This window comes from Tiliqua scincoides, chromosome 1 (genome assembly GCF_035046505.1).
Source record: "Tiliqua scincoides isolate rTilSci1 chromosome 1, rTilSci1.hap2, whole genome shotgun sequence".
NCBI lineage: Eukaryota > Metazoa > Chordata > Lepidosauria > Squamata > Scincidae > Tiliqua > Tiliqua scincoides.
In genome coordinates, this window is record NC_089821.1 from 5,458,271 (window position 1) to 5,485,992 (window position 27,722).

The 27,722-nt window shown below is 45.4% G+C and overlaps 4 pseudogenes; all 4 read left to right on the forward strand.

Annotated features, from left to right (window-relative positions):
- The first annotated feature begins 6,663 nt into the window (after positions 1-6,663).
- Positions 6,664-6,780, forward strand: LOC136638342 (5S ribosomal RNA; annotated as a pseudogene).
- A 5,865-nt stretch (positions 6,781-12,645) lies between these two features.
- Positions 12,646-12,766, forward strand: LOC136637279 (5S ribosomal RNA; annotated as a pseudogene).
- A 28-nt stretch (positions 12,767-12,794) lies between these two features.
- On the forward strand, positions 12,795-12,917 carry LOC136638250 (5S ribosomal RNA; annotated as a pseudogene).
- A 12,102-nt stretch (positions 12,918-25,019) lies between these two features.
- Positions 25,020-25,139, forward strand: LOC136637742 (5S ribosomal RNA; annotated as a pseudogene).
- The last annotated feature ends 2,583 nt before the right edge of the window (positions 25,140-27,722 follow it).

Consider the following 27,722-nt stretch of genomic DNA (forward strand, 5'->3'; position numbering starts at 1 on the left):
AATCAAATGACATTAACCTTTCTGTAATCAAATTGTCAATAAAAACATTTTAAGAAAAAGAAAGGGCATGCTTCTCACTATATATTTGTTTTATTTTTTTCCAAAAACTGAGTGTGTCCTCCTCCTCCCAATTAGATCAGAATAATCTTAACCAGTCGTTCTCAAACTTTTAGCGTTGGGGCCCATTTTTTACAATGAGAATCTGTCAGGACCCACTGGAAGTGATGTCATGAGTGGACGCGACATCGTCAAGCAGGAAAATTTTTAAACAATTCTTGGCTGCAATCCTATCCACACTTACCCAGGAGTAAGTCCCATTTACTATTATTGTTAAAAGCATATTCATAGTAGCCTGTTAAAAGTACAGATGTACCGTATTTTTCGCTCCATAAGACGCACTTCCCCCCCAAAAAAAAGTGGGGGGGGGGAAGTGTGTGCGTCTTATGGAGCAAATACTGCAAAAAGAGTGCACGTTGGGGACCTTAATGAAGGGGGGATCTTCATGCCAGTTTATGATCCCATTCGCCCTAATAAAGGGAGGGATCTTCATGCCAGTTTATGATCCCATTCGCCCTAATAAAGGGAGGGATCTTCATGCCAGTTTATGATCCCATTCGCCCTAATAAAGGGAGGGATCTTCATGCCAGTTTATGATCCCATTCGCCCTAATAAAGGGAGGGATCTTCATGCCAGTTTATGATCCCATTCGCCCTAATAAAGGGAGGGATCTTCATGCCAGTTTATGATCCCATTCACCCTAAGAAGGGGGGATGGTTCAAATGTTATTCTGTTATAGTTTATTAAATATTTTATTACACTATTTGGTTCAGAATATTTTTTTTCCTGTTTTCCTCCTCTAAAAAATTGGTGCGTCTTATGGAGCGAAAAATACGGTATAATACAGTATTTCCCAAATGCAGGCACATACCATGGTAGAATCAAGTCTAATAAAAATTCTGAAATGACTGGGGACCTGCCTGAAATTAGCTTGTGACCCATCTAGTGGGTCCCAACCCACAGTTTAAGAAACACTGAAAAGGAAGAGGATGGAAGGATGGTAAAAAGACAACAAGTCTACACAAGCCAGTTCAGGGAACAAGGATAAAAATGTTTTAGCTCAGCAGTGTATTTAATGGTTGCCAGTCACCTCCTGTTTTTTCTAATTGCAAGGGATCCCTTGGCAATGATGATGGATTCTCTGGACTTGGGCCCAACTTCCATGGATTTATCTAGTGCTTCTTGGAGACGGTGTGTTTGATCCAAGCAGACCACTGTGCTCACAGAATCCCCTTGGTTCATGGAAGGAGAGTTCTGCTTGTGCTGATGGATAGGACCCTTGCTCAGTGGTGTAGCTAGAGAGCGTGTGAGGCACAAAGTTTTGCAGGTGGCGGAATGTACCATGCAAACAGCCCCTCTCCTTTGGAGCCAAGTGTTTGCTTCAGTTTTGCTCCTACCACCCAGACTGGCTCCGAAGGGGGGGAGTGGCCACTTGCATGGCATGTTCATGTGCCTGCTAAACTTTGTGCTTTGCACCCCCTCTAGCTATGCCACTGCCTTTGCTCAATTCTCTTTTTTTGCCATATATTTGGATGCTACCCTATTCTGTACCTTTTGACCATTGCTTGCGTTTTAAACTTGTCATTTCATGGATATAATATAATATGATGAGCATTGGTTTCTTACCCCTTTTTAAAAACATAAGAACATAAGAACTGCCCCGTTGGATCAGGCCGTAGGCCCATCTAGTCCAGCTTCCTGTATCTCCACCAAATGCCCCAGGGAGCACACCAGATAACAAGAGAAATTTGTCCAATCCTTTCTGTCCATTTCTGTCCATTTCTGTCCAATCCTCTTTTAAAGGCATCTAGGCCAGATGCCATCACCACATCCTGTGGCAAGGAGTTCCACAGACCGACCAAAAAGATGGCTGTTCATGCTCTCGTATACTTCTGTAACAGGATTTCTTGTAATAAGGAGGTTCCTCAACTGTAAATAATAGACAAATCAAGAGGAGTTGGAGGAAAGACAGTGGAGAAAAATAAATAATAGAAAAAGGTCATCTAAAGATCAGAAAACTCCTCCAGAACACCATTAATCAGCATGTGTAGGGGTCTTTAGAACTCCAGTTGGAGTATATGAGTTTTCAATTTGGTATCTAAGGATATAAATAGGTGTGTTGAACATATGGCTGCACGAATGGGAAGATGCACTGCTGTTTTAATACAGGAATGGGAATTTTCAAATATTTATTTATGTGACAATATTTATATCACCTTTTCCCTTCCCACCAGGAGGTGCTCAAAGTGGCTCACCACAAAATTAAAACGCAATATCAAAGCAGGAAGGCACGTTTGTGCTGATACAGCGGCACTGTTTTTTTTTTAAGTGTTGAGGATGGGCAAATGATCACAATCTCAATTGGGAGGCTGTTGGTATACTATGAGAACTTTGTCTCTCCTTCTGTTTTTGAATTTCCTCTCTTATGAATGGTAGCTGCACAAATTATTCAAAGTGCAGAGGTTCCCAAAGTGTGCATCGCGACAGCTGAGGCCATTGCGGTGCTCTCACAGGGGCACCATGGGATGTCCCCAGTAGCCCCACCTACTTGTTCTTCCAGGTGCCACCATCCTATATCTCATGAAATCTTGGGAGAATTGGGAAAAACTCCACAGTCAGGGAATTAGAGGACAGGTCCTCTCCTGGATTGAGACCTGGTTGAAGACCAGGTAACAGAGAGTGGGCGTCAATGGGCAACTTTCACAATAGAGAGAGGTGAAAAGTGGTGTGCCCCAAGGATCTGTCCTGGGACTGGTGCTCTTCAACCTCTTCATAAATGACCTGGAGACAGGGTTGAGCAGTGAGGTGGCTAAGTTTGCAGACGACACCAAACTTTTCCGAGTGGTGAAGACCAGAAGTGACTGTGAGGAGCTCCAGAAGGATCTCTCCAGACTGGCAGAATGGGCAGCAAAATGGCAGATGCGCTACAATGTCAGTAAGTGTAAAGTCATGCACATTGGGGCAAAAAATCAAAACTTCACATACAGGCTGATGGGTTCTGAGCTGTCTGTGACAGATCAGGAGAGAGATCTTGGGGTGGTGGTGGTGGACAAGTCGATGAAAGTGTTGACCCAATGTGCGGCGGCAGTAAAGAAGGCCAATTCTGTGCTTGGGATCATTAGAAAAGGTATTGAGAACAAAACGGCTAATATTATAATACTGTTGTACAAATCGATGGTAAGGCCACACCTGGAGTATTGTGTCTAGTTCTGGTCGCCACATCTCAAAAAGGGCACAGTGGAAATGGAAAAGGTGGAAAAGAGAGCAACTAAGATGATTGCTGGGCTGGGGCACCTTCCTTATGAGGAAAGGCTTCGGCGTTTGGGCCTCTTCTGCCTAGAAAAGAGACGCTTGAGGGGGCACATGATTGAGACATACAAAATTATGCACGGGAAGGATAAAGTGGATAGAGAGATGCTCTTTACACTCTCACATAACACCAGAACCAGGGGACATCTACTAAAATTGAGTGTTGGGAATGTTAGGACAGACAAAAGAAAATATTTCTTTACTCAGCATGTGGTCAGTCTGTGGAACTCCTTGCCGCAGGATGTGGTGATGGTGTCTGACCTGGATGCCTTTAAAAGGGGATTGGACAAGTTTCTGGAGGAAAAATCCATTATGGGTTACAAGCCATGATGCGTATGTGCAACCTCCTGATTTTAGAAATGGGCTATGTCAGAATGCCAATGCAAGGGAGGGCACCAGATGCAGGTCTCTTGTTATCTTGTGTGCTCCCTGGGGCATTTGGTGGGCTGCTGTGAGATACAGGAAGCTGGACTAGATGTGCCTATAGCCTGATCCGGTGGGGCTGTTCTTATGTTATTATGTTCTTATGGTGTTGCCATCTTGGATCGCACAAAATCTCCCAAAATTTGGGTACCACCATCTTGGATTCAAGCCGTCATGGACTGCTGTTAGAGAAGTGGTGTGTGTGCATACATTGATGCATGCTTTCCTTTGTAGACACATCACTGTATTCTACACTTTTTAACCCCTCTCCAAATCCCCCCCCCCCCAAACACACCCTTAACTACAACCATGTTAACATTCCCATTTCTGGATTCCTCACAACTTCATGGCCAGTGTGATGGAGCATAGACTTTGCCATTTGCATTTCAGTGTACTATTGCAAGATGTATACCAATTCAAGGTGCTGGTATTGACCTTTAAAGCCCTATACTGCTCTGGGCCAGGGTATCTTAGAGATCGCCTACTCCCGTACAATCCGGCTCGTCCTCTTAGGTCATCAGAGAAGGCCTTTTTACAAGTGCCGCCACCCAAGGAGGTTCGTGGGGCGGCGGCAAGAAATAGGGCCTTCTCAGTAGTGGCACCAATGCTATGGAACTCCCTTCCCCTTGACTTAAGAATGGCTCCCTCTCTTGAGACCTTTCGGCGAGGCCTGAAGACCCTGCTGTTTAAACAAGCCTTCTGAGTTCTTTTTAACATCTTTTTAACAGTTCTTTTAACATCTTTCAAACAAGCCTTTTTAACATCTTTTTAACATCTTTTATTATTTTTTACAGGCCTGATTCTTTTATGACTTGCTGCTGCTCTATGCTCTTTTTACCTGTTTTTTATTCTGACTCCTGTTTTTTATGATGTGTTAATATGTTTTTATTTGTTTTTAAATTATGTTTTAATCTGTTGTAAGCCGCCTTGAGTCCCTTCGGGGAGATAGGCGGGGTAAAAATAAAGTTATTATTATTAGTATTATTATTATTATGTAGTGAGAATTAATATTGAAATAGTTGACTTCTGCTGCGGTGAAATGAAAAAATCAGGCATTCATATATGACAACCTTCTGATTTTAGAAGTAGGCTATCTCAGAATGCCAGATGCAATGGAAGGCACCAGAATGCAGGTCTCCTGTTATCTTGTGTACTCCCTGAGGCATGTGGTAGACTACTGTAAGATACAGGAGACTGGACTAGATGGGCCTTTGGCCTGACCCAGTGGGGCTCTTCTTATGTTCTTATGACACATGTTATAGATTTAACCTATAAAACAAGAAATATGGTCTTAATTTAAACCAGCAGTGCTCAAAGTGCCGATCGCTGCGCACCGGAAATCTGTACCCGGTGTGGCTGGCACTTTGAGTTCTGGAGTGCCACGTCTCATTGTCCCTCAATCAGAACAATGCGACTCTCTGGGCAATTGCATCTGCCCAGAAATCCGGGCACAAGATCCACTGGAGCATTGCACCATAGATGCAGACTGCCAGAGCATTGTGTTGCCCTGACCGGGGGACATTCAGTGATGTGGTGCTCCGGATCGAGGTGCGCCAGTCATGGGAGGGACGGGTGTGGCCAAATGCAGGAAGTGGCTCTTGGGCCAGGGTTTGCCCGGCCCTGATTTAAAGCAACACATTCTTTTATATCTAGGAAGTGTTGTTCGTGATGATCACCAAGTGTCCCCATCTGATTCTATGCAAACAAACCACGATGACTTTAAGGAACTTTGAGATTACTCTTATTGTCTAATGATACGTTTGGAGGGACGAGGACTTTGAGATTTTCTGGTTTCCAGATGCTCAGACAATGTGCTTTAACTACTGCATTTATAGACCAGGCCGATAACGCAGAATAATTGCTATTTTAAGATTTGTATAGTGAATGACATGCGCAGGATTAAGACACAAAAGCAAAACAAAACAAAAAACTACTAGCACTTGCAAATCTGGATAGTCTGAATTAGCTAATTAAGGCTGTAATCCTGCCCTCAGTTATGTACATATAAGCCTTTTTGAAAACTGGGACTCCTTACAGGGTTTTAGTCTAAAGCATATGTTGAAATTATATAGACAAACTGCCTGAAACACTGTTATTTCATTAATATTCCTTCAATAAAAAAACCCCCCAAGATCAGTGATTTTGTGGTTTCTGTTGATTTTTACTATGACTCCCAAAACAAGTAGTTCTTGCAGGCAGTGGTCTAAAGTCTCAATTTGGCCAAGAGAACTGAGGTTGATCTGCCAAATATATGGATTTTCAGTTGAGTCAAATGGAAATAACTGCATTTTGCTTTCATTGGTGTATTATATTGGTGTATTATGTTCGAGGCCACCGGCACCGTGCGACCTTGAAGCAGCTGGCAAGCTGCAGCTGAGCTGTTCCATCTGCTCGGAGCGTGGGAGGATGGAGGCCAGAATGTTAAACCAGATCAGAGTGTAACAGCTTGAATGTGGTGGTTCTTGAAAGAGAGAACCTTCTTTCAATTTGTAAAAATCCCTGCGTGGATTTAATAAGCCTGCCTGTGTAAACCGCCTTGAATAAAGTCTTGAATAAAGACCAAGAAAGGCGGTATATAAATACTGTATATTATATTATATTATATGTTTTATTGAGCCTCCAGTTACTTGAAGAGATTAGTCAGAGGCATGAGAGTCAGCAATCCTTAGTAAGACCAAGGGCTCTAGAGTCACCTCCTTTTATCTGGGAAGACAAACAGCAGGGTTCTGTCTTGTGGGTGGAGTTGCATGAAACAACATATAAGCATAAAACAACAACATGATTCAAGACGGCCAGCAAGAGAGTGGATGGGGGGGGGAACATGTGAATTTCCTTGCTCACGGCTACCTCCGTTTACATCAGGAGGAACTTGGAGACTGCAGCTGTTACCCTGCACATGCCCGATCTTGTATGATCTTGGAAGCTAAGCAGGGTCAGGCCTGGTTAGTACTTGGATGGGAGACCGCCTGGGAATACCGGGCGCTGTAGGCTTATACCATGATCTCGGAAGCTAAGCAGAGTCAGGCCTGGTTAGTACTTGGATGGGAGACCGCCTGGGAATACCGGGTGCTGTAGGCTTATACCATAGTCTTTCGAGACTGAAGGTTGCCAACCAACCATGGAGACTGCAATGACATCTAATCTCAATCCTGATACTCTAGCAATGCAATCCTATGCATGCCTACTCAAATCCTGCTGCACTCAGTGGAGTGTACTCCAAGCTGAGAGCACATAGGATTGCAGCCTTAACAATGCTGGATACTTTTGTTGTTGATGTACAGTGAAATGTTGTCCTTATGCTGTATTTTTGATCATTGGCCCAGCAGACACATACCATTGTGGAACTGTTTGACTGAGGTTATAGAGAGATAACTGGCGTGTAGATTTGCCAAAAGGTCATAGTTTTCCAGCTGTGGTTTGTCCAAGACCATTGGGTTAGTTCAAGGCAGATGCCAGTTTTGAACTGGAGAAATTATGTTTTGCATATAGTGCGATCCTCTGCATGCCTACTTAGAAGTAATTCCCACTGAGTTCAATGTGACTTAGTCCCAGGTAAATGTGTATAGGATTTCAGCCTTAGCCACTGTACCACATCTTCAAAAACAGTAAGAGAAGTTAAATTTGTACAGTTGGCCCTTGGTATCCATGGGGGATCCATTCCTGGACCCCACCGCTGATACCGATTTCTGCAGATAATGGAATCGGCAAGGAGGGCCTCGAGGACCTCCTGGAGGTGGCCGGAAGTGTCTTCCATTCACGTTTGGAAGGTCCTTGAGGCCCTCCAATGTGGAGTCGGCACCTGTGTTGGTCATATCCATGGGTGCCGAACCCACGGATAAGGTGGGCCTACCGTGCTATTTTATGCCCCGCCAATTACAAGACAAATTAGTGAGGATGAACTTTCTTTGGATGCTACCCTTGTTTCTCTGCCAACGGAGGGAGAGTAAGCTTGTTTATGGAAGTGGGGCCACCACCTCAAGGTGTTCTGATTTTTTTTCTTATTTTGTTTATTTAAATTATTTATTTTATAAATAATTATTTATAATTTTATAAATTTTATTTATTTACATTATTTATGTCCTGTCTTTCCCTTTGAAATGTTCCTGATGATTGGCATTAAACTGACATCAGTAGCCAAATGGACTTCTTTCCTGTTTAGCAGTTCCTCTCTTACCAAAGGCTGCTTTCATACAAAGAGGCATTTCCATTTTTCAAAATGCTCTGTCCACTTAAAAAAAGAATTGCACTTGCCTGCAGCCAGACCACTTGGTTACACAGATTCTTTAATACGAAACTAAGGAATGGTTTTGACAGATACAGTAAACAGTTTAAAACCTGACCCGAGGCATTTTTATGGCTGGCATCATTGCGCTTGAAATTGAAGGCGACACGGACCTTGCTTTCCTAAGGATGACATTTTCTTGGAAGGATTACGCTGTAAAATACGTTATGCAGAAGCAGCAAGAGGAGCGCAGGAACTGATACGTGTGATTTCCTGTAGAGAAAAGGCACAGGTAACTGCCTGAAGCTTATGGTGGGGAATAAGCTGTACAATGAAACCTTCACATGTATGTTAGTAGCAGGGTGTCAGAGGTAATTTTTTTTTTAATCATGTGAATAATTTCTGAATACTCAATTGGCATCTTCACAAAATATTTCTTGATACGGGTCTGCTGGGCTTGCAGGTATACTGTAGGTCAGCGGTTCCCAAACATTCTAGCACCGTGAGACACCTTGTCTTCTGCAGTGGATTGTGGCCTGATAGCCCCTGCCGTGCCCCAAAGTCTTCCTGGAAACCTCTGGAGACCACTTCTGGGTTACATCCACTACTTCTGGGGACGTCCACTAAATCTGAGTGTTTCTTTACCCAGCATGTAATTAGTCTGTGGAACCCGTTGCCACAGGAAGTAGTGTTGGCATCTTGCCTGGATGCCTTTAAGAGGGGATTGGACAAATTTCTGGAGGAAATACCTGTTCCACGCGCAGGGCCAGCTAGGCAGGCGGAGATCAGGGGTCTCAATGCGTGGATGAGACGGTGGTGTAGGGAGGAGGGGTTTAGATTCATTAGGCACTGGGGAACGTTTTGGGACAAGCGGGGCCTATACAAGAGGGACGGGCTCCACTTGAACCAGAATGGAACCAGCCTGCTTGCGCTTAACTTTAAAAAGGTGGCAGAGCAGCTTTTAAACTGATCCCTGGGGGAAGGCCGACAGGAGCCGAGGGGCATCCGGTTCGGGACTCCTCATCCCTATGGGATGAGGATGGCGAGGTTAGAGAACAACAAGACAAAGGCAGAGTAGGAGAAGAAATTGGGAAAGGTAGCGTGATGGGATGTGATAGACGGTTTGGCACAATGAGAGGATGCGGGGACAAAGGAGCGAATAAGCAGCCCATCCTGGGGCATTCCGTGTACAAATGCTTTTATGCGAATGCCCAAAGTCTACGAGCAAAGGTGGGAGAACTGGAATGTCTGGTGACAAGGGAAAACATTGACATAGTGGGCATAACGGAAACCTGGTGGAATGCGGAGAATCAGTGGGATACCACAATCCCGGGCTATAAACTCTATAGGAGGGACAGGCAGGGGCGTGTTGGAGGTGGGGTGGCCCTTTATGTTAAGGGAGGGATAGAATCCAGCAAAGTAGAGATTGAAGGTGGGTCCGACTCCACCGTAGAATCTCTGTGGGTTAAATTACCAGGCTTGTGCAGCAATGTAATACTGGGGGCGTGCTATCGTCCTCCAGACCAGAAATCGAATGGGGACCTTGAAATGAGGAAACAGATCAGGGAGGTGACAAGGAGGAACAGGGTTGTAATCATGGGGGACTTCCACTAAATCCACTTCCACTAAATCTAAGGGTTCCACTAAATCCAGGAGGGTGTCCGTATGGCTAACCAGCCAAGTTAGAGAGGCTGTGGAGGGCAAGGAAGCTTCCTTCCGTAAATGGAAGTCTTGCCCTAATGAGGAGAATAAAAAGGAACATAAACTGTGGCAAAAGAAATGTAAGAAGGTGATAGGGGAGGCCAAGCGAGACTATGAGGAACGCATGGCCAGCAACATTAAGGGGAATAATAAAAGCTTCTTCAAATATGTTAGAAGCAGGAAACCCGCCAGAGAAGCGGTTGGCTCTCTGGATGGTGAGGGAGGGAAAGGGGAGATAAAAGGAGACTTAGAGATGGCAGAGAAATTAAATGAGTTCTTTGCATCTGTCTTCATGGCAGAGGACCTCGGGCAGATACCGCTGCCCGAACAGCCCCTCCTAACCGAGGAGTTATGTCAGATAGAGGTTAAAAGAGAAGATGTTTCAGACCTCATTGATAAATTAAAGATCAATAAGTCACCGGGCCCTGATGGCATCCACCCAAGAGTTATTAAGGAATTGAAGAATGAAGTTGCAGATCTCTTGACTAAGGTATGCAACTTGTCCCTCAAAACGGCCACGGCGCCAGAAGATTGGAGGTTAGCAAATGTCACGCCTATCTTTAAAAAGGGAAAGAGGGGGGACCCGGGAAACTATAGGCGGATCAGCCTAACATCCATACCGGGTAAGATGGTGGAATGCCTCATCAAAGATAGGATCTCAAAACACATAGACAAACAGGCCTTGCTGAGGGAGAGTCAGCATGGCTTCTGCAAGGGTAAGTCTTGCCTCACGAACCTTATAGAATTCTTTGAAAAGGTCAACAGGCATGTGGATGTGGGAGAACCCGTGAACATTATCTATCTGGACTTTCAGAAGGCGTTTGACACGGTCCCTCACCAAAGGCTACTGAAAAAACTCCACAGTCAGGGAATTAGAGGACAGGTCCTCTCATGGATTGAGAACTGGTTGGAGGCCAGGAAGCAGAGAGTGGGTGTCAATGGGCAATTTTCACAATGGAGAGAGGTGAAAAGCAGTGTGCCCCAAGGATCTGTCCTGGGACTGGTGCTTTTCAACCTCTTCATAAATGATCTGGAGACAGGGTTGAGCAGTGAGGTGGCTAAGTTTGCAGACGACACCAAACTTTTCCGAGTGGTGAAGACCAGAAGTGATTGTGAGGAGCTCCAGAAATATCTCTCCAGACTGGCAGAATGGGCAGCAAAATGGCAGATGCGCTTCAATGTCAGTAAGTGTAAAGTCATGCACATTGGGGCAAAAAATCAAAACTTTAGATATAGGTTGATGGGTTCTGAGCTGTCTGTGACAGATCAGGAGAGAGATCTTGGGGTGGTGGTGGACAGGTTGATGAAAGTGTCGACCCAATGTGCAGCGGCAGTGAAGAAGGCCAATTCTATGCTTGGGATCATTAGGAAGGGTATTGAGAACAAAACGGCTAATATTATAATGCCGTTGTACAAATCGATGGTAAGGCCACACCTGGAGTATTGTGTCCAGTTCTGGTCGCCGCATCTCAAAAAAGACATAGTGGAAATGGAAAAGGTGCAAAAGGGAGTGACTAAGATGATTACGGGGCTGGGGCACATTCCTTATGAGGAAAGGCTATGGCGTTTGGGACTCTTCAGCCTAGAAAAGAGACGCCTGAGGGGGGACATGATTGAGACATACAAAATTATGCAGGGGATGGACAGAATGGATAGGGAGATGCTCTTTACACTGTCACATAATACCAGAACCAGGCGACATCCACTAAAATTGAGTGTTGGGCGGGTTAGGACAGACAAAAGAAAATATTTCTTTACTCAGCGTGTGGTCAGTCTGTGGAACTCCTTGCCACAGGATGTGGTGATGGCGTCTAGCCTATACGCCTTTAAAAGGGGATTGGACAAGTTTCTGGAGGAAAAATCCATCATGGGTTATAAGCCATGATGTGCATGTGCAACCTCCTGATTTTAGAAATGGGTTATGTCAGAATGCCAGATGCAAGGGAGTGCACCAGGATGAGGTCTCTTGTTATCTGGTGTGCCCCCTGGGGCATTTGGTGGGCCGCTGTGAGATACAGGAAGCTGGACTAGATGGGCCTATAGCCTGATCCAGTGGGGCTGTTCTTATGTTCTTATGTTCTTAAAAGTTCATCACGGGATACAAGTCATGGTAGGTATGTGCAAGCTCTTGATTTTAGAGGTAGGCTGCCTCTGGATGCCAGATGCAGGGGAGGGCAGGTTGTGTCATCTTCTGTGTTCCCTGGGGCATTTGGTGGGCCACTGTGAGACTAGATGGGCCTTTGGCCTAATCCAGTGGGGCTCTTCTTATGTTCTTATGCCGGGTCCATGATCCACTCTATTGGCCTCCGTGCGCCCCAGAATGCCTGCAAAAGCAACTTGGAAATAAACCAAAAGTTGCTGACACAAACAGGAAATTGTTTCTGGCCCCTTCCTTAAGGCATTCTGAGACCCATGGAGGCCAATGACATGACCCATGGAGACCCAGCAAGACCTGGAAGTGGCCTCTGGAGACTGCAGGTAAGGTTTTGCGGTGCCGCAGGGAGCATAGGGTTATGACCCGGGAGTGAGCTGTAACCCACAGTTCAGGAAACACTGCTGTAGGTTCATCGTCAGTGTTGATGACTTTCCTTCGGTGTTTGTTTTTATTTAACACTTGCTAAGAGCATAGCTTAGTACTGATGAGTTACACACATGAGTTTGTAAGCCTGTTTTGGTGGCACCCTGGTTTTTCCTGGAGATAATGTTCTTCTGGTGCTGATTTCCGGGATGATTTCAGGATTGAAATTTACACGGGGTTGATGTATGTAACTTTTCTGTTGCAGGGCACTCACATGAATGTTGGCACGAATCCTACATAATTCCTCTTTCATTTGGAGCTTCAGTACAGTGGCTCCCCAAAGTACAGGTGTGATAGTTACAGATGGCTGTGTCGGTGCTTTTGCGCCGGTGCGTCACATCCTGTGGTGATGTGTTCCTACAGGCAACTGTTACCCTGCACATGCCTGATCTCGTCTGATCTCAGAAGCTAAGCAGGGTCAGGCCTGGTTAGTACTTGGATGGGAGACCGCTTGGGAATACCAGGTGCTGTAGCTTATACCATAGTCTTTCGAGACTGAAGGTTGCCAACCATCTCCCTATACTGAACACTATCTCCCGATCTCGTCTGATCTCGGAAGCTAAGCAGGGTCAGGCCTGGTTAGTACTTGGATGGGAGACCGCCTGGGAATACCGGGTGCTGTAGGCTTCTACCATAGTCTTTCGAGACTGAAGGTTGCCAACCATAACCAGTGCTGGGTGGGAAAAAATGGCTGTTTCAACCTGCACATGTGTCAACTTTATGTACCGATCTGTGGAACCTAACCAAACCTAACCAAACCTATGTCCATAGTGTAGTTTCAGTGAAACATGATCTTGTACAATTCATTAACAAACCTGTTTAACCATCGTAATAATCTGAGATTAAACATTCAATTCAGGCTTCAGTACAACACTGAGAGGATTGCAGCCCTTGCTGTTCTTTCTCCGTTCCCATCCAGTCTCTTCTTCCTATAAGTTGCTGTTGTCTTTCCTATAGGTTCCCAGTGATCTAACCATGTGTTGCTGCATGCTAGCAGGATCTGTGCATCCCTACGTTTTTTCAGTCCTGTGAAATTTGTTGCCCCTAGTTCCTCTTACACACCATTCACAAATTCGGTAAACCCTTAACAGGGTGCTTTCTATACACCATTTTGTTTACATAGGCCTACATGCATTTTGCGGTCTTAAAAGTTAGACATATTTCTGGGTATACTTGGGTTGTTGCTTGAATCAGCATATAAGGTGGCTATGCCATAAGCTCTAATCTAGAGCCAATCAGGCAAAACAGATTCCATTCTTGGATTTAGCACCCCAAAAATATCCTAAATTCATTCAAACGTCCTTGGCAACTACAAAATGGTGTGTGTGGGGGGGGAGGGGTTGTCTTTGTTATCATTTTCCTTGCATACATGGTGCCTCTTTCTTGTATTTGTAGAGAAGTCTAATTTTCTTAATTTGAAATTTTCACAATTGTAAGTATAGCTTAATATTATGCAAATTTAAAATAAAATTCTTGGCTTGTTGAGTTGTCATCTTTTTAAAGTTTAAAATCTGCTTATTGGCTTATTTCCCGATTCTAAAAAATGTAGCTATTTTAGAAGTGTGACAGCACCATCAATGTGCTCCTTATTTAAATTATTATTAACATAATTACTGGTTGAAGATGAAAATCTTTTGTACACTCAGTTCCATTTATTATTTGCTTCGGAGTTTAAATTAATTTTAAAGTGAAACAAGATTTTCTTTCCAGAAATGAAATTTTCCTCTTCCTAACTTCCATGGATGTATGTTTAGGAAGGATGGCATTGTGCCAGATCACATGCTTTACTTGCAGAAGGTTTCAGGGTCTGATGGCTAAGATTGAAATTCAAGGACTAGCAAATCCTTCTTGCAAAATTCTTTCTCTCTCGGAGGTATGTGGCTTTTTTTTTGCCAAGAATGTGAACCAGTTTTAGAGGTGGGAAGAGTTTACACTTTCCTTTGACTTCCTCCCTTTGTAAATTGGACCATTTAGACAAACATAACACTTTCTTTCCTGGCATTTGTTTCTTTAATGTCGCCTTTGCGTTTACATATTTGTGCGCAAGTATGTTGGTGGTATAACCTCTCTGGTTCGAGGACGTTAGCAGGAATTGCTGCATCTCCATGATGAATCCTGAGTAGCCCCAAAGATTTCCTTATGGGCATACCACACCATTTGTTTTAGTAGTTCATTGGGTTTATTTACTCTCTGTGACAGTGGGGGAGAATGTATGGATGGGGGAGATGGGTTGAACACAAGGTCAAGCCGAACTTAACCACTTCCCTGCAAAAGGAAGGTAATTATATATTGAGATTTTAAAGAACTATTTTGGTTGACTAAAAATGTCGCTGTGATGCAGGCAGGCTTCTGCTTCCGAGTGGCAAGGTTGGGAGTTTATGGGACCAATATCTTAAGCTCAGCATAGTGTACATCACTGTACCAGTTGGTAGTAGCTCATGTGTACAGTACACATGTCATACAAAAAGGTCATATGAAAGCCCTTTGCTGAAACTTCCCCTGTATTTTTCAAAAGCATTAACCTTCCGTTCTAGCAAATGACAACTGACAGTCACTTCTTGCATTATCATACTAGATCCAATACTTATCCCATGTGTATTTACGTTTTTGTAAATGGGTGCCCAAACGGAAGCAGCCAGAAGTTTCCTTGAGGTGAGGCTGCGGTTTTCAAACTCTCCCGGAGTTTGAAACTTGCAGTAAGTCCTTGTGGGGGAGTGGGGGGGAGGCAGCGATGGTGGGGGGAAGGCAGTGATGCAATCCCCAGGATTGCGCCGCTCAGGGGGGCTGCAGGGACTGGGATGCACTCACCAGTCCCTGCAGCAGCCGTCCCTGGGTGCGGGGAGCCTTGCGCGAGCCTCTGCAGGGCTTCCCAAGTCAACGGCAGCGAAAGTCTGCGTCGGCAAAACGGAAGTGGAGCGCGATTGCTCCACTTTCACTACTGCTGACCTGGGGAGCCCTGCAGAGGCCTGCGCACCCAGGGACGGCTGCTTCAGGGACTGGTGAGTGCACCCCAGTCCCTGCAGCCCTGTCAGTAGTGAAAGTGGAGCGGATCGCGCTCCACCTCCAGCCTAGCGGAGGCAGGGCGCGATTGCCCCACTTTCACTTTGGAAGCCTTGGGGAGTCCTGCAGAGGGTCATGCAGGGCTCCCCGCACCCCCAGGAGTCTGCAGGAGACTCCCTGCAGCCCCCTGAGCAGTGCGGCGCAGTTGCTGGCACAGAACTGAGTGGCCCTGCATAGGGCTTTCAGGCCCAGGACAGGGGGATAGGATCCATTGGAAGCCTCTGCTGAACAACCCTCCTCCCTGCCCTTCCCTCACCCTGGAATGCCCCCATGCCGCTTGGTGACACTTGGTTCCTTGGCAGTGGCATAGATAGAGAGGGTGCAAAGCACTAAGTTTTGCAAGAAGCCTCAATGCAGTATGCAAGCAACCCCTCCCCCTCGGAACCAGTTGTAAGCCTCTGTTTTGCCCCCACCACCCAGAATGGTTTTCATGCTGCAGGGAGGCTCCCTGCAAAACTTAGTGCTTTGCACCCCCTCTAAGCTTACGCCCCTGGGTCTCTACCGACTGGCACAGAAGCCCAGCACTCATCGGCGCTGGTTTCCTGGTTGACATTCCCCTCCTTCTGGCTGCCGTGAAACCCCAGTGCCTGGCTTCCAAACACAGGATATGAAGCAGGTTTGAATTTGACTTCACATCCCAGTTTGGAAGCCAAAGTTAAACCACAGTTTGGGGCTTTGCGCAAGCTTCAGAGGCATGAATGAAAGAAACCAAGATGATGTCAAGAGTCAAGAAAGTACAAGGAGGGGCAGGCATGTGGCCCTGGGGGTGATGCCATGTTCACATTGTGGGAAACACTGATTTTCTGTTATGTCTGAACCAGCCCAGAATGTCTCCTTCTTGAGACATTTCAAATGTGGAAGTCGTAGTTAATTTTGTATTCAGCCCTGGGAGGTTTTAACCTGAAGGACTGACTGACTATTCAAGATGGCCACTGGAATTTTTGGGCTAGTAGGAATGACAGTTCAGGAGGAGGGGGTGATATTTTTAATTAAGGGGAAGGTGTGAGATTCAGCAATAACCAAGTTCTCTTTGTTATCTTCAAAGCGAAATTGCAAAACTGCCTGCTAAGTGTTGCTGTTTTGTTTAGAGGACCATTTTTTTTTTAAGGAAAGGATTTTATGTTTTTGGTATGCAATTACAAGGCTAGGCCAGGAGTTCATTGCACTCTGTCAATACAATACATATTTACACTGGATAATTGCATATAATGAATATGTAACACATTCCTAGGGGATGTTGTAATTGCTTTTTAACAGACGTACATCATTATTTGGAGTATTCACTATTAAGGTATTCCATTACATGCTTCTGTTACGAGAAATCATCATCCTTTATTTGCTCTCATGTGATTATAATTCTCCTTACATCATATGCAAAGTACGTATTTTCCAGCTCTTCGATTCCAATTAAGACTAGAGAGTTGAAGCTCAGTGTCACTTTTTTAGTGAAATCATATATAGTCTAATAAGACATGCAGTGTTGAAGCTGGAGGGGGTGCAAAGCACTAAGTTTTGCAGGGAGCCTCCATGTGGTGTGCATGTGGCCCTTCCCTCTTCCCTTAGGAAAACATAAGAACAGCCCCGCTGGATCAGGCCATAGGCCCATCTAGTCCAGCTTCCTGTATCTCACAGCGGCCCACCAAATGCCCCAGGGAGCACACCAGATAACAAGAGACCTGCAAGGCCTCCTGGGAATTGTAGTTAAGAACATAAGAACAGCCCCACTGGCTCAGGCCATAGGCCCATCTAGTCCAGCTTCCTGTATCTCACAGCGGCCCACCAAATGCCCCAAGGAGCACACCACTTAACAAGAGACCTGCAAGGCTTCCTGGGAATTGTAGTTAAGAACATAAGAACAGCCCCACTGGATCAGGCCATAGGCCCATCTAGTCCAGCTTCCTGTATCTCACAGCGGCCCACCAAATGCCCCAGGGAGCACACCAGATAACAAGAGACCTGCAAGGCTTCCTGGGAATTGTAGTTAAGAACATAAGAACAGCCCCACTGGCTCAGGCCATAGGCCCATCTATTCCAGCTTCCTGTATCTCACAGCGGCCCACCAAATGCCCCAGGGAGCACACCAGATAACAAGAGACCTGCAAGGCTTCCTGGGAATTGTAGTTAAGAACATAAGAACAGCCCCACTGGATCAGGCCATAGGCCCATCTAGTCCAGCTTCCTGTATCTCACAGCGGCCCACCAAATGCCCCAGGGAGCACACCAGATAACAAGAGACCTGCAAGGCTTCCTGGGAATTGTAGTTAAGAACATAAGAACAGCCCCACTGGCTCAGGCCATAGGCCCATCTATTCCAGCTTCCTGTATCTCACAGCGGCCCACCAAATGCCCCAGGGAGCACACCAGATAACAAGAGACCTGCAAGGCTTCCTGGGAATTGTAGTTAAGAACATAAGAACAGCCCCACTGGATCAGGCCATAGGCCCATCTAGTCCAGCTTCCTGTATCTCACAGCGGCCCACCAAATGCCCCAAGGAGCACACCAGATAACAAGAGACCTGCAAGGCTTCCTGGGAATTGTAGTTAAGAACATAAGAACAGCCCCACTGGATCAGGCCATAGGCCCATCTAGTCCAGCTTCCTGTATCTCACAGCGGCCCACCAAATGCCCCAGGGAGCACACCAGATAACAAGAGACCTGCATCCTGGCGCTGGAGCCAGGAATAGCGCCTTCTTTTTTCTCCCACTGCCCGGAATGACACCGAAGGAGGGGGGAGGGGCTCCAAACTGGCAGAACGGGCAGCAAAATAGCAGATGCGTTTCAATGTAAGTGTAAAGTCATGCACATTGGGGCAAAAAATCAAAGCTTCACATATAGGCTGATGGGTTATGAGCTGTCTGTGACATCAGGAGAGAGATCTTGGGGTGGTGGTGGACAGGTCGATGAAAGTGTCGACCCAATGTGCGGCGGCAGTGAAGAAGGCCAATTCTATGCTTGGGATCATTAGAAAAGGTATTGAGAACAAAACGGGTAATATTGTAATGCCGTTGTACAAATTGATGGTAAGGCCACACCTGGAGTATTGTGTCCAGTTCTGGTCACCACATCTCAAAAAGGATATAGTGGAAATGGAAAAGGTGCAAAAGAGAGCGACTAAGATGATTGCTGGGCTGGGGCACCTTCCCTATGAGGAAAGGCTTCGGCGTTTGGGCCTCTTCAGCCTAGAAAAGAGGCGCCTGAGGGGGGACATGATTGAGACATACAAAATTATGCACGGGAAGGATAGAGTGAATAGAGAGATGCTCTTTACACTCTCACATAACACCAGAACCAGGGGACATCCACTCAAATTGAGTGTTGGGAGGGTTAGGACAGACAAAAGAAAATATTTCTTTACCCAGTGTGTGGTTGGTCTGTGGAACTCCTTGCCACAGGATGTGGTGATGGCGTCTGGCCTGGACACCTTTAAAAGGGGATTGGACAAGTTTCTGGAGGAAAAATCCATTATGGGGTACAAGCCATGATGTGTATGTGCAACCTCCTGATTTTAGAAATGGGCTATGTCAGAATGCCAGATGCAAGGGAGGGCACCAGGATGAGGTCTCTTGTTATCTTGTGTGCTCCCTGGAGCATTTGGTGGGGCTGCTGTGAGATACAGGAAGCTGGACTAGATGGGCCTATGGCCTGATCCAGTGGGGCTGTTCTTATGTTCTTATGCTTGCATGCCATGGTGAAGGTCCCTGCAAAACTTAGTGCTTTTTTTACCCGCTCTAGCTATGTCACTGAACATAGGTATGAGGTACCCTTACGTTATAGGTTCATTAAGGATGTGGAGAATTTGCTCTCAGCTTTCATTAGGAACAATGATTTCTATTAGTAGAGGTGGAACCTGCTGCAAAATTATATGCCAACCTTCAAAAGGAATGCTTCCTTTTCAGAGCTCCGTGTTGACTGGTGGAGCTTCATGTTGGAGATGTTTTTGTAACGAAGTGCTAGAATGAAAAGAAAGGAAAGCAGGACAAGGTTTTGAAACACTAAATTGTAAACACTGATCAGAAATTACAGTTTTCTGCTTCCATTCAGAGCTTTCTATATTTCAGCTTACAGAAAGGTTGGAGTGAGTAGAGAGAGATCCATCAATTACCCTCTGCCTTCAGCTGAAGTGCCTAACAGTCTCAGGACCTTCATATATTGCTAATCTCATCCTGTGACTTGTAATTTAAGTACCTCTACAATGCATACAGGGAAAACACCAAACTTTCATAAATAAACAGTGTTAAACATATTGAGGACAAATCCATCCACACAATTAAGCATGTTCAAATTCTTGGTACTTGAGCAGGTTAAACTTAATTACGCGCTGGATTGCAGTCTGGATTTTATAAATCAATTTATTGTAATATAAATGTTGAATTGCAGTCTTAATGATGGCAGTGAAATCCTCTTATCCCAATGCACAGTTGCTGCTTCTGTTTCTCCTGTTTCAGATGTGTTTCAGTGGACTAGATACCGGACAGAACAGTGTACAGAACTCATTTTATTTGTATAAAACAACATATAGAATAAGATATGTTGAATGCTGTGCAGATAACAAACAAGAACAAATACAGACATGGTAGAATATTTCCTCTGAGGTCTTACAGGCTAAACGGCTTAATCCTATGCAGGTTTGCAACCTGCTTGCTGAGATGGTGAGTTCTTCTACATTCAATTAGACATACAGGCATGCCCTGGTATCTGTTGGGGTTCTGTTCTGGAACCCACCACAGATATCTGAATCCGCAGATACCAAGGACACCCCTACCCTCCAGAATCAAGGGGAACTGTGCTCCCCTCACCTCCAGAGGCTCTTCTGAGCCCTGCAGAGGCCATGCGCACCTGCCCACCGACCCCTTAGGGCTCAGAATGGCCATTTAGGGCAAAAACATCACTTCTGTTTCTCCCCCCCCCCCCATAAAACTGGAAATGTTTTTATGCCTTTAAAAGGCATTATGAGGACTGGGGAACCCTCTGCATCTGTGGTTAGGAATGGGTTAAGTCAGAATGCCAGATGTAGGGGAGAGCACCAGGATGAGGTCTCTTGTTATCTGGTGTGCTCCCTGGGGCATTTGGTGGGCCGCTGTGAGATACAGGAAGCTGGACTAGATGGGCCTATGGCCTGATCCAGTGGGGCTGTTCTTATGTTCTTATGTTAAGTGAAACCACGGATAGGGGATCCACGATTATGGGGGCCCCCTGTACCCTCAAATAAGCGCAAGTAAGGTTGCATCCTTTGGTTGCTACTATATACTGTAATACATTTGAGAAGTGGGTGACTCCTGAACCACTGTATAGATCCTTTCTGGTAACCTTCCCATCTCCCAAGCTCCTGATTGGTTTTTCCAGTTGACCGTCTTCTTGGGCAAGATGGGAGGCAGTAGGATTTAACTAAGGGAGATGGCGGATGTCTAGAGCCTGTCAAGAGGTTTTGTTGCTACATCTTTCTGAACTGAGGAGGGGGCAAAACTGCATCCCCTGTTGGTGAGGACACCCTGGGGCCAGCATTCTTTGTTCTTTTGTTTGTTCAAACAGACTTAACTTTGATGGCAGGGGGTCACGATGTTTGTACTATATGTTTTGGGTCCAGATAGAGCTTTGGTAAAAGCTGCGGTCACCTTTGGAAAATTCCACCCTTCCTGTGGTTTTTCAAAGGGAGGAGCACAGGAGAGAAAAAGAAAATAAGGAATAGTGTTTTTTTTAACCATGTGTAGACTTGTGCTCTCTTGATGTTTGTTAACCTTGGTCAAAAGATATGTACCTAGAGCCTAATAAGAATTGCAGTTTTAATGCTGCTGTTTGCTTTTTTTAAGTTCTTGTAATTTTTAAAATGCAGTTGTAATTGCTCTGTGTGTTAAGGGGAAAAAAAAGGGATAGAAATATTAAATAAATAAGGCTGTTTGTCTTTCCCAAGCAGGGGTGGCAGTGGGAAATCACTGTATTCACAGAAAGCCACATTGGTGAGTAAACTGTGAAGCTGCTTTTCCACTGAAATATAGAAAGTCAAAGCACAAAGTCTTGCTTACGCCTTGTTTCTCTGCTTTGCTATAACGTGTGACTCGGGAGCCAGAGATCTCACCCCTGATTGAGACACTTGACTAGTGAAGATGAAAGGTTCATCTTGCATAATCTCTTGTCTGCTGGAGTGGGGTCCAAGGTTGGGTCCTGACCAAGGATCCACCTGATTGGTTCAAACCCAGGGTCCTCAGTATTGATGGCAGTGCCCAGTGTACCATGTGGGGAGGGGTGCCCCAAGGAGATTTGCCCCATGGCTCCCTGCAAGCTGGCATCAGTACCACTAACTCAGCTTTCCCACTTCCCTGGAAAAGATCTGTTTGGGTGATCTTACCTCTTCTTAAGGTAAATTCTGCAGTGTTAAGATGTTAAGAATTTCTGCCTTGTCACACGAAAGGGGTAATTTGACATGAGAACGGCCAGAGCCCCCAAAACTATAGTAGTCCTTCAGCATCTGTGGGGGTTCGGTCCCCGCAGATACCAATATCTGCAGATACTGGAATCCACTTTTATAAATGTTTAAACAGTAAAAATCAGTAAGGAAGTAGCCTTCCTTGCCTTTGTGCCGTAAAATTGTGCGGTTTACAGGGCAGTCCTCTGCACTCCTGTAAGCTGCTTCTGGGTCATGCCACCTCTCCCATGTCCCTTGTCTCTTGCTTGCCCTAAAATGCAACCCAGAAGTGTTGAGCTCCTGAGCTTACAGGAGCTCCAAAAACTGCCCTCCAAAAACAGCTTGATTTTTTATGATGCAAAGGTAGGGAAGGCTACTGATTTTTACTTTGTAAAGCATTTTTAAAAGAGGACCCCCACATCTGTGGATAGTGAAATCTGTGGATGTCAGACCCACAGCTAACGCAGGTCCACCGTACATAGGTCCATGAGAGCAGTTGTGCTATCCCTGCAGAGATGTGGATTTTTTTCCTTGGAGCTACTGACTCCCCCACCATATTGCCACAGGACTTAGAAATCCACTGGTTTCCAAAGCAAGTTGCTATGTAGTTTTGGCTGTGGTGTTGATGAAAAGGCAAAAGTCCTCCCTGGTTTATGGAACTAGTTTCGCTGTTCCTTGGATGCTGGCCATTGACAGTTGCATTGGTGCACCTGTTAGCTGGAGAGTATATTAGCCTGATCTCTTGGAGATTAATATCCATTATTATAGTGTAGTATTTTGTTTCATCTGCAGCTTTTATCTGGAAGCTTTGGAATTTGTAGCAGCAGGGAAAGGACTTTGGAAATCACATGGCAAACCATTTCAGATCAAATCAGTAAAAAAAACAAAAGAGGGAAATTTAGTTTCTTGGAAGGCTCCTGGTTTCGAATCAAATCATCTTCAGCGATTGCTACCTCTCCCTAAGGGCTGTAATTGTCATTCTGTTGTGACATAATTGTTCAAATGAATGTTTCATATTTTGTTTTTAATTAAAAGGTACTGAATTGTTTTAAGGCAAATAATGAGCATTTGATCAAAATTATATGCCAATACTACACATGCTGTTCTGGGACCTAATTTTTCTCTGCTGAGTACTGGATCTCTGTTAAGTTTATTTATTGCAAAATTCCAGTCACCTTTCCAAGTTCATGTTCTAAAAAAACAACAAAAAAACTCCAGGAAGTTTGCAGCAACTAAAGTTTCAGTGGTTTAGAGTGGTGTTGGCAACCTTCAGTCTCGGAAGACTCTGGTATCGCGCTCTGAAAGGTGGTTCTGGAACAGTGTCTAGTGTGGCTGAAAAGGCCGATTCGGGAGTGACAATCCCTTCCACACCGGGAGCAAGTGCAGTCTGTCCCTGGTCTGTCTCCCTGGCTATGGGCCTTCCTTCTTTGCCTCTTTGCCTCAGACTGTTGGCCAAGTGTCTCTTCAAACTGGGAGAGGCCATGCTGCACAGCCTGCCTCCAAGCGGGCCGCTCAGAGGCCAGGGTTTCCCACTTGTTGAGGTCCATCCCTTGTTGAGGCCTTCAGATCCCTCTTGCAGATGTCCTTGTATCGCAGCTGTGGTCTACCTGTAGGGCGCTTTCCTTGCACGAGTTCTCCATAGAGGAGATCCTTTGGGATCCGGCCATCATCCATTCTCAGGACATGACCGAGCCAACGCAGGCGTCTCTGTTTCAGCAGTGCATGCATGCTAGGGATTCCAGCTCGTTCCAGGACTGTGTTGTTTGGAACTTTGTCCTGCCAGGTGATGCCGAGGAGTTTAGAGGTTTAGAGTAGGGGTTTAGAGTAGGTTTAGAGTAGGGGTGACAAATGTGCGTGCTACAGGCTGGATGTACCCCCCTCGGAAGCTCTTTATTCGGCCCTTGGGGTCTCCCAGCACCACCTTCAGCTGCTCTCAGGTGCTGAGCTGTGGTGAGGTGTCACTGCTTGAAAGGGCTGTCCCCGTGATAATTGGGCTCTCTCGTATCTTGAAATAACTTGCCAGTGGGACAAGAAGAAAGGGCAGGCAAAGAACATGCTGGCTTGATACCATCAAAACGGATGGGAAACATGGTTCTACGTCTAGTTAGAGCAGCCATTTTCAACCACTGTGCCATGGCACACTGGTGTGCCACGAGTAGTCTGCAGGTGTGCCATTTGGGGGAGGGTCATTTGTTAATACGGCCAATGGGGATGTGAGCTCTCAGTCAACAGCCCGGTGTGCCTTGTCAATTGTCAAAAACTGATGGTGAGCCTTGACAATTTTAGTACCTTGTCAGTGTGCCGTGAGACGGAAAAGGTTGAAAATCACTGAGTTAGAGTATCATGCTGCAGTATTCAGACACCTCTGAGATTAGTTGTTTAAAACCTATTTGAAGAGTAAAACTGATCTGGAGGTAGGAAGGAGCTTTCCGCCAGGGATAGAACAGGGGTAGCAGTGACAAGCAACCAGGGAAACCCTGCTTCCTTACTCTTAGAGCCCCTTGGTTCTCCCAGCATGGGAGGAAGAAACCTATTGTAAGCTTGAGATATGGTAGAAAGAAGGTAAAGCACACCTTTGGCATGTCTGCCCAGCAAAGGCTGAGAAAGAGACAAGGGAGAGGGCAGGATCACACTCTAGAGCAGCAGTTCTCAAACTTTTTACCACCACAACCCACCCTGGCGGCTGCGATGCACCCCAGAATGCCTTGCGGTTTTGGATTGTGCCCCAGAATGCGGTGCCACGAGGCATTTTGGGGGGAACATGGTCGACCAAGTAGGTCACATGCCAGCGCTTCCTGGAAGTCGTAAGACATTCTGGGTCGCACTGGCCCCCGCAAACCACCAAACTTTTGGTCACGACCGCAGTTTGAGAACTAGAGCAGAGTTTCTCAAACTGTGGGTCGGGACTCATTAGGTGGGTCGCCGGCCAATTTCAGGTAAATCCCCATTCATTTCAATATTTTATTTTTAATGTTATACTTGATGCTACCATTGCCTGTGACTGCATTTGGGGAAATGTCACAGAACTGTACTTGTAACAGGCACTCAGATATGCTTTTAACAATGATAGTGAATGGAGCTTACTCCTGGGTAAGCGTTGGTAGGATTACAGCCTAGGATTGTTAACAGTTTTCCTGCTTGATGATGTCACTTCCGGTCATGACATCACTTCTGGTGGGTCCTGACAGATTCACATTCTAAAAAGTGGGTCCCAGTGCTAAAAGTGTGAGAACCACTGCTCTAGAGGGTTTCTTGTTTCTTGCAATAATCCTGCAGCAACTGTTACCCTGCACATGCCTGATCTCATCTGATCTTGGAAGCTAAGCAGGGTCAGACCTGGTTAGTACTTGGATGGGAGACCGCCTGGGAATACCGGGTGCTGTAGGCTTATACCATGATCTCGGAAGCTAAGCAGAGTCAGGCCTGGTTAGTACTTGGATGGGAGACCGCTTGGGAATACCGGGTGCTGTAGGCTTATACCATAGTCTTTCGAGACTGAAAGTTGCCAACCACCATATTCTGTATCTTGGCTAATCCTTTCTTATTCTCTTACCTAAACTGAAGCTTACTAGGGAGAAGTCCTACTCAGGAGAAACCGTGCTGGAGTGGGGCAGGGGTGCAAGGTGTGAATCATTTTAAGGATGGTCCTCTTGCCTCACTTTCAGGTCTCTCCAAAAATGAATGCCAGTGGGCAGCATACTAGAGAGTGTATCAAACCATTTGGTAGGTAGGCTGTTAGCATTATCTTATGAAGGGGTGAGAGTAAATTTACCACTCCCCGCTTGCTAGACAAATGGCAGAGATGGCTTCAGGAGGAGGAGATCCCAGCGGCATTTAAGCTACTGAACCTGCACAGAAGCTTCTGGAAGCTTAGAAGTGTCGGGGGGGGGGGGAAAGGGAAAAATAGGGAGAAACAGGACATTCATCACATATACTCTTAAGTACGTCTGCAGCTGCTGGCTGTCCGCTCTTCTTGGCTTCCATCGCTGTTTCTCCCTGATCAAATCCTCTTTCTGTCTTTTCCTGAATCTCTAGCCCATGCCAACTTGGTTTTTCTTACTTCCCGAGCAGGGGAAATGAGTCATTTCCCAAGAACTGGAAGTGCTTTTCAGAAGTCCCTGGGACAGTGGCATAGCTAGAGGGGATGCAAAGCACTGGGTTTTGCAGAGAGCCTCATCGCACCATGCGAGTGGCCCCTTTCCCTCCCCTTTGCAGCCCGGGGGGGTGGGGTGGGAGCAAAACGGAGGCATATGCTTGACACCAAGGGGGAAGGGCCGCTTGCACAATGCAGTGAGACTCCCTGCAAAACATAGTGCTTTCTATCCCCGCTAGCTATGCCACTGCCCTGGATTTCACTATCTGCGGAATTTGGTATCAAGGATACCTGGAACGGATCCTCGTGGATACTGAGGGGCCACTGTATTTGTTGCTTTTGCTCCAACAGACAAGATCCTCATGGCACCTTAAAATGTTGATTAATTGGATCTGTTGAGAAAAAGAATGACTTGCTTAATAAATCTTTGCATTTGATTATCCCGTGATTTACAGTGCAGTTCTGTGCACTCTTACCTGTCAGTAAGCTCCCTTTAATAACATTGAACTTCTGGGTAAACACGCATAGGATTTTTTTCTTATTCTGTTTTATTTTTCTTCCCCTTAGAAACTGAGTAAAAAGAGACAATTGATAGAAACTTTATTCATGTGCCGGTGAGGGGGACTTGCATGTGCTCCAAATGCCTGTTTATACTGTCTTTGAATAAGAGGATTATTCTGATTAACAGATTAGTAATGAATTACTGCTTTAGTCAGATTAATGATTATCCAGGGTTACACCCCCTCCAGTTTTATGTATGATATTTACTGAATTTGATGCAAACATTACAAACCCACTGGACTTTTAGTGTACTGTGTGCAAATAAAAAAAAAGAGAGAGAGAGAGAGAGATTTCAAAGTATGCGTTTGAAAACTTTAAAATAAATGGTGGTGTTTGTTTAGTCAATTAGTTCCTTTGAAGTTGTTTTTGTTTTTCTAATTTCCAAATAGACAATGCATATATCCTATACAGGTGTGCGCCATTTAACGGCGGAGATATAAGAACATAAGAACAGCCCCACTGGATCAGGCCATAGGCCCATCTAGTCCAGCTTCCTGTATCTCACAGCGGCCCACCAAATGCCCCAGGGAGCACACCAGATAACAAGAGACCTCATCCTGGTGCCCTCCCTTGCATCTGGCATTCTGACATACCCCATTTCTAAAATCAGGAGGTTGTACATGCACTTCATGGCTTGTACCCCATAATGGATTTTTCCTCCAGAAACTTGTCCAATCCCCTTTTAAAGGCGTCTAGGCTAGACGCCAGTACCACATCCTGTGGCACATCCTGTGGGGATATGTTCTCATAATAATAATAATAATAATAATAATAATAATAATAATAATAATAACTTTATTTCTACCCCGCCTTTCTCCCCGAAGGGACTCAAGGCGGCTTACAACATATTAAAAACAATTTAAAAAACAAATAAAAACATATTAACACATACTAAAAACAGCAGTCAGAGTAAAAAAAATAGGTAAAAAGAGCATAGAGCAGCAGCAAGTCATAATCCCTATCCCCATTGTTATGCGATTAGGTTGTTAAGTGAACATTCCACCCAATCTAGTGTCTTTGGTGTGTAAACAGACACTCTTCTGCAGGTTATGGGAGACTTGATTGCCTCATTAAGAACCTGTTTGTTATGCTTTGGTCAACATATATACGATTCGTTGTTATACGGTCCATTGTTAAGCGGCGCACATCTGTACATACACACAAACTAAAGTTGTTTCTGAATGAAAGGAAAGTTATGGTTCTTACAAGCCTAATACAGAGGGCCCACCTTATGCATGGGCTTGGCATTTGTGGATATGAGTCACCACAGATGCTAAGCTCATGCCTCACAGGGCCCCCTGGACACAGTTGGCTTCC